The sequence below is a fragment of the Mus pahari genome, chromosome 7, assembly GCF_900095145.1.
Source record: "Mus pahari chromosome 7, PAHARI_EIJ_v1.1, whole genome shotgun sequence".
Classification (NCBI taxonomy): Eukaryota; Metazoa; Chordata; class Mammalia; order Rodentia; family Muridae; genus Mus; species Mus pahari.
The window spans coordinates 59,151,426-59,160,132 of record NC_034596.1 but is presented as its reverse complement, the minus strand read 5'-3'; the positions used below and the strand labels follow the sequence as shown (position 1 = coordinate 59,160,132).

The 8,707-nt window shown below is 39.7% G+C and overlaps 1 pseudogene; it reads left to right on the top strand.

Moving 5' to 3' along the window:
• The first annotated feature begins 6,800 nt into the window (after window positions 1-6,800).
• The window catches only part of LOC110324033, a 41,083-nt pseudogene continuing 39,176 nt past the window's right edge, over window positions 6,801-8,707 (top strand).

The following is an 8,707-nucleotide window of genomic DNA, read 5'->3' as shown; positions in this document are numbered from 1 at the left end:
TCTCTCTCTCTCTCTCTCTCTCTCTCTCTCTCTCTCTCTCTCTCTCTCTGCCTGCTGCCTACAAATCAGGATTTAGGTTAGGTACTGTTCAAGTACTATGCCTGTGTCTTTCCACTCGTCTCACCACAATGCTCAGGAACTAACCCTCTGAGACTTTAAGAAAGCCCCCAATTAAATGCCTGGATCATAGTGTTTCATGATAGCAATAGAACAGCAACTAAACAGCTGGCAAAGATTTTCACTCTGTGAGATTCCTCTCCATTAAATCCATTTATTTTCTGTACGGAAGCATTTTAGTTTTAAGAAGCGCCATTTGATTGCCTTAATTCATGACCAAATGGGGTCCTAGTCAGAATGCCTTTTCAAGCAGTCACGTTTGTAGCATGCTCCTAGTGTTTTCTTGTAGCATTTTTGGCACTTCATAATTTACATGTAGTCTTTTGTTGCAATTGTAGTTGTTATTGTGAAGGGTGGTAGATATGAAAAACCTTTTTATTCTACTTGTGCACATCCATATTTTGAAGATGCCATCTTCAGTATGTTTTTTTAACATCTTGACCAAATATTCAATGGTTATAGTCATGAACAATCATGCTATGTCTTCTATTTTGTTTCATTTTTCTACATGTCAGTTCTCATGCCAATGTCATGCATTTTTTTTTATTGAAGCACAATAATATATCTTGGAATCGGGAATAATAATCTTGCCTGCATGTTCTTTGGCTCAGATTATTTTGACTATCCAGAATTTTTTGAGGTCCATATTAATTTTAGGATAATTCATTTTGAATTTCTGAAGTGTGGAGATCTTGATTAGTATTTCACTGAATTTTTAATTTGCTTTTGATAGGATTTAATATTTTTACAGTATTAATTCCAGCAATCTGTGAGCTTGTCTTCTAGTATATTCTTTAATTTTTACTTCAGAGAGTTAGTTTTTATTGCAGAGATTCTTCGTCTCTTCAACTACTTTATTTTAAGTATACATTTTTTTCAGAATACTGTGAATAGGAGTGTTTCTGGGAATCTGTTTTCAAAATGCTATTTATTATCACATAGAAATGTTACTGATTTTTGTAAGACTTCTTTCTAACTTTTCTAAATGTGTTGATTATCTTAAAATGTTTGGACTCAGCTATACCACTCCTAGGCATATACAAAAAAAGATGTTCCAACATATGTCAAGGACACATGTTATACTATGTTCACAGCAGGCTTATTTATAAGATCCAGAAGCAGGAGTCTACCCAGATGTCCTTAACAGAGAAATAGATACAGAAAATGTGGTACATTTATGCCACGGACAAGCCCCAGTTGCCTCCCCTCAATCCGTGGGAGATATCAGAGTTCCAGACAGGTGGGCAAAGAGTTGGCAAGAATGACAAACAAATACAGACACAGGGGAGTGTGCTATATCTGAATATAAATTGTCAAATCAAGAATCAAACATTTTATACAGAAGAAAATAGGGAAGTTAGATGTCACATCGGCAATGTACAATGAGGTTACTGGATGCTTAATGACTCTTACACAAAACAGAGGAATGTAAACACTAAGACTGTCAGGAACTGGGCAATAAAACAACTGAGACAAAGTCAGCTCTATCTAAGGTCAGCTATAGTCTTAGAAGACAGGGGTGAGGTCTTTACACTCCTGGAGTAAGGGCTTTCACGCCTTAGTCATGGTTCTAATTAGGGAGTTCTGCTCTAGCTAACATTCTCACGAATAAAGCAATACTCTAAAACCACAGACCGATCTACTTCCTAAACCACTGTAAATTCCTGTATATGGGAGGAACATGGCTTTTATTCTAAGTGATAGTGTGATTATTATTCTACTAATAAGTAATGTAGTCTGCCATGTATAACTATAATAAGTATTCTAAACTTACTTTGCTAAGCTTGCCCTGAGATTTCTAACTATGTAGTAGATAATAATGCCTGAATTCTTTCACTATCTCTCTTAAAATACTAGAGGCAACTCTGAGTATCACTGAATAGGCAACATTCTTACCGAATTCCAAGTCGATGGTTGGCTCAAGGACTACCTAAGGCATTGGTCAAGGCTAGGAATCTAAGTTCAATTTTGCTTAGGTATTTGGCAAGTCATTGCTTGGAGGCACTTATAATAAAACAATACTGAAAGAAAGCACACAGATCCATTCACAAGAACAAGTTTTCATTATATAGGATGCCACAGGAGACTAAGTTTCTGTGGACTTTTTGCCTCGGGACTGTGTCCAGGTTTCTAGTCCTGTCATGTGTGTCACTACTGGAGTGGATGTAGCACATTTACACGAAGAAGTACTACTAAGATATTAAAAACAATGACTTTATGATATTTTCAAGCAAATGGATGCAACTAGAAAATATTATACTGAGTGAGGTAACCTAGCCGCAAAAGAACACATATCATATGTACTCATTGATAAGTGGCTATTAGCTCTAAAGCTTAGAATGCCCACAATACAACTCACAGACCATATGAAGCTCAAAAAGAAGGAAGAGCAAAGTGTGGGTTCTTCAGTCCTACTTAGAAGGGGGAATGAAATAATCACAGGAGGTAGAGGGAAGAAGAGACATGGGAGAAAAATGCAAGGGAAGGGGGCAGGAGCAGGTGCCTGTACCTTCCTAAGACAGAAAGATATTTATTAGTCTTCACATTTCCTAATTATTATGAATTAGTTCAATTTTTTTTTTATCTTTTAGCAGCTTAGCTTTGTTCAATTCAATGAATATGGAGAGGTTAGTTTCAAATAACAAAATATCACTTTGTTTCTTGAAAACAGAAAAATGGTCAAAATAAAATTTATTTTTAAAGCATAAAAATATTTTTGTGTAAATAATGATAGATTAAAATCTTACTTTTCATTATTACACTTGAGATTAGGTGGGATATGCTTTAAGAACTGAACATAATTACCAAATAAGAAATTTTAACTTGGTGGAGAGGGAGTGAGGGGGAGAGGGTTGCTACATCTACTCCAGTAGTGACACACATGACAGGCCAAAAGCCTGGATGCAGTCCCAAGGCAAAGAGTTTCACGGAAACTTAATCTCCTGGAACTGTGGCATCCCATAGCATGTATGCTCCAATTTTGTCCTTGCGAATGGATCTGTGTGCTTCCTTTCAGTATTGTTTTGTTATAGGTGCCTCCAAACAATGACTTGTCAGATACCTAAGCAAAATCCAACTTTGCTTCCTGGCCTTCATCAATGCCCTAGGTACTCCTTGAGCTTGGAATTCAGTAAGAATGTTGCTATTCAGGGACATTCAGAATTGCCTCTAGTATTGTAAGAGACATAGTGAAAGAAATCAGGCATTACTATCTATTACATAGAGTTAGAAATCTCAGAGCAAGCTTAGCAACGTAAGTTTAGAATTCTTATTATAGTTATGTATGGCAGACTACATTACTTATTAGTAGAAAAATCCCCCCACACTATCACTTAGGTAAAAGCCAAGTTGCTCCCATATACAGGAATTTACAATGGTTTAGGAAGAAGATTAGGCTGTGGTTTTGGAGTATTGCATTATTCATGAGAAAGTTAGCTAGAGCAGAACTCCCCAATTAGAACCATGACTTAGGTGTGAAAACCCTTGCCCTGGGATTGTAAAGACCTCACACCTGTCTTCTAAGATTATAGCTGACCTTAGATAGAGCTGACTTTGTCTCAGTTGTTTTATTGCCCAGTTCCTGCCAGTCTTAGTGTTTACATTCCTCTGTTTTGTATAAGAGTCATTAAGCATCCGGCAACCTCATTTGTACCTTGCTGATGTGTCACCTAACATCCATATTTTCTTCTGTATAAAAGTTTGATGCTCCATTTGAAAAATTACACTCAGATCCAACACATTCTCTCATGTTGTATCTGTCATTAGCCGACTCCTATGCCCATCTGTCTGAACCCCTGATTCCCATGGATTGAGGGGGGCTGACTAGGCCTGGTCCGTGGCAGAGGGGAACCTGATCTGATTGGGTGAGACAAAAAGGACTGAGACACTGAGGGCCAGCAGAAAAAAATGGAAACATGTAATCTAGGGAGAGAGGAGATTGGGGTGACCCTTCAGAATGCACCAGAGACCTGAGAGGTGAGAGACTCTCAGGACTCAAAGGGAGGGATCTTAGATGAATTTCCACACAATAGGGAGAGGGAACTTAGCAAGCCCACCTCAAGCAGGAAGACAGGGTATCAAATGAGGGAGAGGGGACTATCCCACAGTCACAACTCTGACCCATAATTGTTCCTGACTGAAAGAATTACACGGATGGAAATGGAGAGGACCCTGAGGAAAAAAAGGTTCAGCAACAGGTCCAAAGTGGGACCCAGCTCAAGGGGAGGTCCTAAACCCTGATACTATTACTGAGGCTATGAAGAGCTCACAAAAAGGGACCTATCATGACTGCATTCCAGAAGACCCAACAAGCAGTTGAAAGAATCAGGTGCAGATATTTGCACCTAACCATTGGACAGAAACAGCTGTTGCTGAATTAGGGAAGCCTGAAAGAAGCTGAGGAGAAGGGTGATCCTGTAGGAGGACTAGCAGTCTCAATTAATCTGTGTTGGCTCCTCCCTCTAAACGGTGTCCTGCCTTTTACAGGCACGCGGGGGATTGCGCAGCCGGAGTGCACCAGACCAGCCGGAACACAGCGTCCTCGAACTGCCCACTGTCAACGCCCACCGTTGCCCGGACCTGCCCACCATCGGAGACCTGCCCGCCACTGCCAGGACTGCCCACCATCGCAAGAACGCCGTGGCAACTTCTAAGGACTCAGGGGAATGCTGGGAACCCTTCTTTGTATTTAAGCCAGTCCTGACAATAAAGATTGAGGGCTTTGATCAGACACTTTGCCAAGGCACCATATTTCCTTTGCAGCCCTGTTCTTTCTCAGGAGTTCTCGTCCTCCAGTTCGGATCCACAGTGGGTTCAGCAGGCAGAGCCACACATTTGGCGCTCAAGTGCGAACCCACCCCAAGGTGTTCTGCCCACGCAGACAAGGCGCCGGTCTGCGTGCAGGCAGGAACACCACAATCTGGACCCCCGAGATCGCTCAAATAGTGTACCATCAAACAGACAGCATACACCAGTTGATAAGAGGCCCCCAACACAATACAGTAGAGGACTTCTGGGTCTGTGTTCATTCAGAGATGATGTACCTAACCCTATAGAGACTGAAACGCCCAGGGAGTTTAGAGATCAGATAGGGTCGGGGGTAGAAACATCCACACAGAGACAGGGATATGGGGAATTGGTGTGAGATATGGAACAGTCAGAGAGTGGACAGGGTGTGTGGGGGGAGAAAAAAAAAAGGAGTGTAAATAGATTAATTAATTAATTAAAAAAATTTTAATTATAGTAATAACTGTTTATGAATATGTTAGTTAGGTTTTAAACCATGTTTGTAGATAGGAAAACAACATGATAATCATGCTAAATTATTAAATTTGCAATAAATTTTGAATAAAATTGAATTAAATTATTTCTTTGCAATTTCAAAATATTACATGTCTTGGGAAGAAATATAAAATAGGTAGGTAGCTAACTAGATAGTTAGATAGATAGATAATTTGTTTTTTACTTCATTTACTATTATTAGTAGCAGTACTGTTTAATCTTTATTTTCAGTTTTCTATATTTTCTTTTCTTTTAGATATTTCTCTGTTACAATCAAACATGGATTACATGTAGTATCTCATTTCTTCATAAATTTAGGCAGATTTTCAAGGAAATATGTAATTCTTTTTAAACCTCTGATAAATACTATAAATTCCACTTAACACTGTTATTCAACTCCCCATAATTCAATATTAATTTCTTTTTGTTATTATTAGGCTTTTGTTAAGTCTTAAGGATTCAGATTTATTTAGTCTTTTAAAAATATTTTTAAACATTTTCTAAATTAATTTAAATATATTTCTTAACCTATAAGATTCTTAACTCTAAGGAAATTATTGTCTTTTCATTTCTTCTTAGAAAGGGGAACAAAATGCCCATGGAAGGAGTTACAGAGACAAAGTTCGTATCTGAGACTGAAGGAAGGACCATCCAGAGACTGCCCCACCAGGGAATCCATCCCATAAACAACCACCAAACCCAGTCACTATTGCATATACCAACAAGATTTTGCTGATAGGACACTGACTCCTGTCTCCTGTGAGGCTATGCCAGCGCCTGGAAATACAGATTGGATGGAACACAGGGTCCCCAATGAAGGAGCTAGAGAAATACCCAAGGAGCTGAAGAAGTCTGCAGCGCTATACTGTCTCTAGCTGCATATATAGCAAAGGATGGCCTAGTCAGCCATCAATGGGAGCAGAGGCACTTGGTCTTGTGAAGATTCTATACCCCAGTATACTGGAATATCAGGGCTAGGAAGCAGGAGTGGATGGGTTAGAGAGCAGGGGGAGGAGGGAAGGTATAGAGGATTTTCGGAAAGGAAACAAGGAAAGGGGATAGCATTTGAAATGTAAATGAAGAAAACATCTAAGGAAAAAAAGGAAAAAAAAAGAAATTATGTTAAATAAATAAAAAAAGGAACATATGAGAAGAAGAAAAGTTGTACCTTGTAAAATAATATGGGGGAGTTCTATTTAATCTTTTTTATAGTCCAGTTGTTATCCCTCCTCCCGGTCGGCCCTCTGACTGTTCTTCATGCACTCTCTCATGTATCAGTCCCACAAATTAAAAGAACTTAGATTCAGTGCTGAAGCCACTGTCGCCAGCCCAGGCCATGCTGCTGCTGCTTGCTAGATGCCCTGCATTGTGCACTAGTGGTCTCAAAACATTCAAAGTTCAAAATGGCAACCCTCAACGACCAGCTGATAGTGAGTCTTCTTAAGGAAGAACAGGTCCCCCAGAACAAGATTACAGTTGTTGGGGTTCATGCTGTTGGCATGGCTTGTGCCATCAATATCTTAACGAAGGATTTGGCAAATGAGCTTGCCCTTGTTGACATCATGGAAGACAAACTAAAGGGCTAGATGATGGATCTCCAGCATGGCAGCTTCTTCCTTAAAACACCAAAAACTGTCTCCAGCAAAGACTGTTGTGTAACTGCAAACTCCAAGCTGGTCATCATCACAGCCGGGGCCCGTCAGCAAGAAGGAGAGAGCAGAATCAGTCTGGTCCAGCAAAACATGAACATCTTCAAGTTCATCATTCCAAACATTGTGAAGCACAGTCCACATTGCAAGCTGCTTATTGTTCAAATCCAGTGGATATCTTGACCTACAGGCTTGGAAAATCAGTGACTGTTATTGGAAGTGGTTGCAATCTGGATTCAGCTCGGTTCTATTACCTGATGGGAGAGAGGCTGGGGGTTCACCCACTGAGCTATCACAGATGGGTCCTGGGAGAACATGGTGACTCCAGTGTGTCTGTGTGGAGTGGTTTGAATGTGGCCGGCGTCTCCCTGAAGTCTCAGAACCCAGAAATTGGCACTTAATGCAGACAAGGAGCAGTGGAAGGAGGGTCAAAAGCAAGTGGTGGACAGTGCGTACGAGGTGATCAATCTGAAAGGTTACACATCCTGGGGCCACTGGCTTCTTTATAGAAGACTTGGATGAGAGCGTAATGAATAACTTTAGGCAGGTGCATCCCATTTCCACTTTGATTTAAAGGTCTCTATGGAGTCAATGATGATGTCCTCCTCAGTGTCCTGGGACAAAATGTAATCTTGTATGTTGTGGGTTTATTATGGTATTTCCATACACACATTGTTATTAGAACTCCTGTAGCAATAAATAACATATTCTGTGCAAAATCTTGTCTTCTACAAGTTTCTGAATTCCTAAGGGTCATGTGGTCATAATATCTCAATTATCTGAGACACATGAATAAGAGCACAGGTTTGGCAACCAGTTTCTCTGCATGGATTCAACAGTCCTGGTTGTCTCTGGTTGAGGAAATACACACTAATGTGTTCCATATTTTTGCTATCATTTTCCATAAATGATGACAAATGTTCTGTTAGCATTGGTTTTACCCCTCCTTGCATCTGCTATCACTAGAATATCATATTGACTCTGACAGTGTGAAGATTTTTGCATGCATATAGTAGGTAACAAGCAGAATGATTAAACTTGTTCAAGCAACATTTATATTTGTGTAATGAAGCAGCATAATCTAGATAAATGACCTTCCTATGACATTTTAATAATCCAGACAGATCGTAGTGAAAACAAGCCAAAGAAACAGGGGAAACCCTCCACTTCAGCAAAGCATAAGCAAGAATGAAAGAGCTGGCACAACTGACTGTTAGCCTGCAGAAGAATATGAATTGATCCATTCTTATTTCCTTGTACAAAGCTCAAGTCTAAGTGGATCAAAGAACTCCACATAAAACCAGAGACACTGAAATATATAGAGGAGAAAGTGGGGAAAAGCCTTGAAGAAATGGAAACAGAGGAAAAATTCCTTAACAGAACAGCAATGGCCTGTGCTGTAAGATCAAGACTTAACAAATGGGACCTCATAAAATTACAAAGCTTCTGTAAGGGAAAAGATACTGTCAATAAGACAAAGAGGCCACCAACAGATTGGGAATTTTTTACCAATCCTAAATCTGATAGGGGACTAATATCCAATATATACAAAGAGCTCAAGAAGCTGAATTCCAAAAATTCAAATAACCCCATTAAAAATGGGGTACAGAGCTAAACAAAGAATTCTCAACTGAGGAGTACTGAAGGGCTGAGAAGCACTT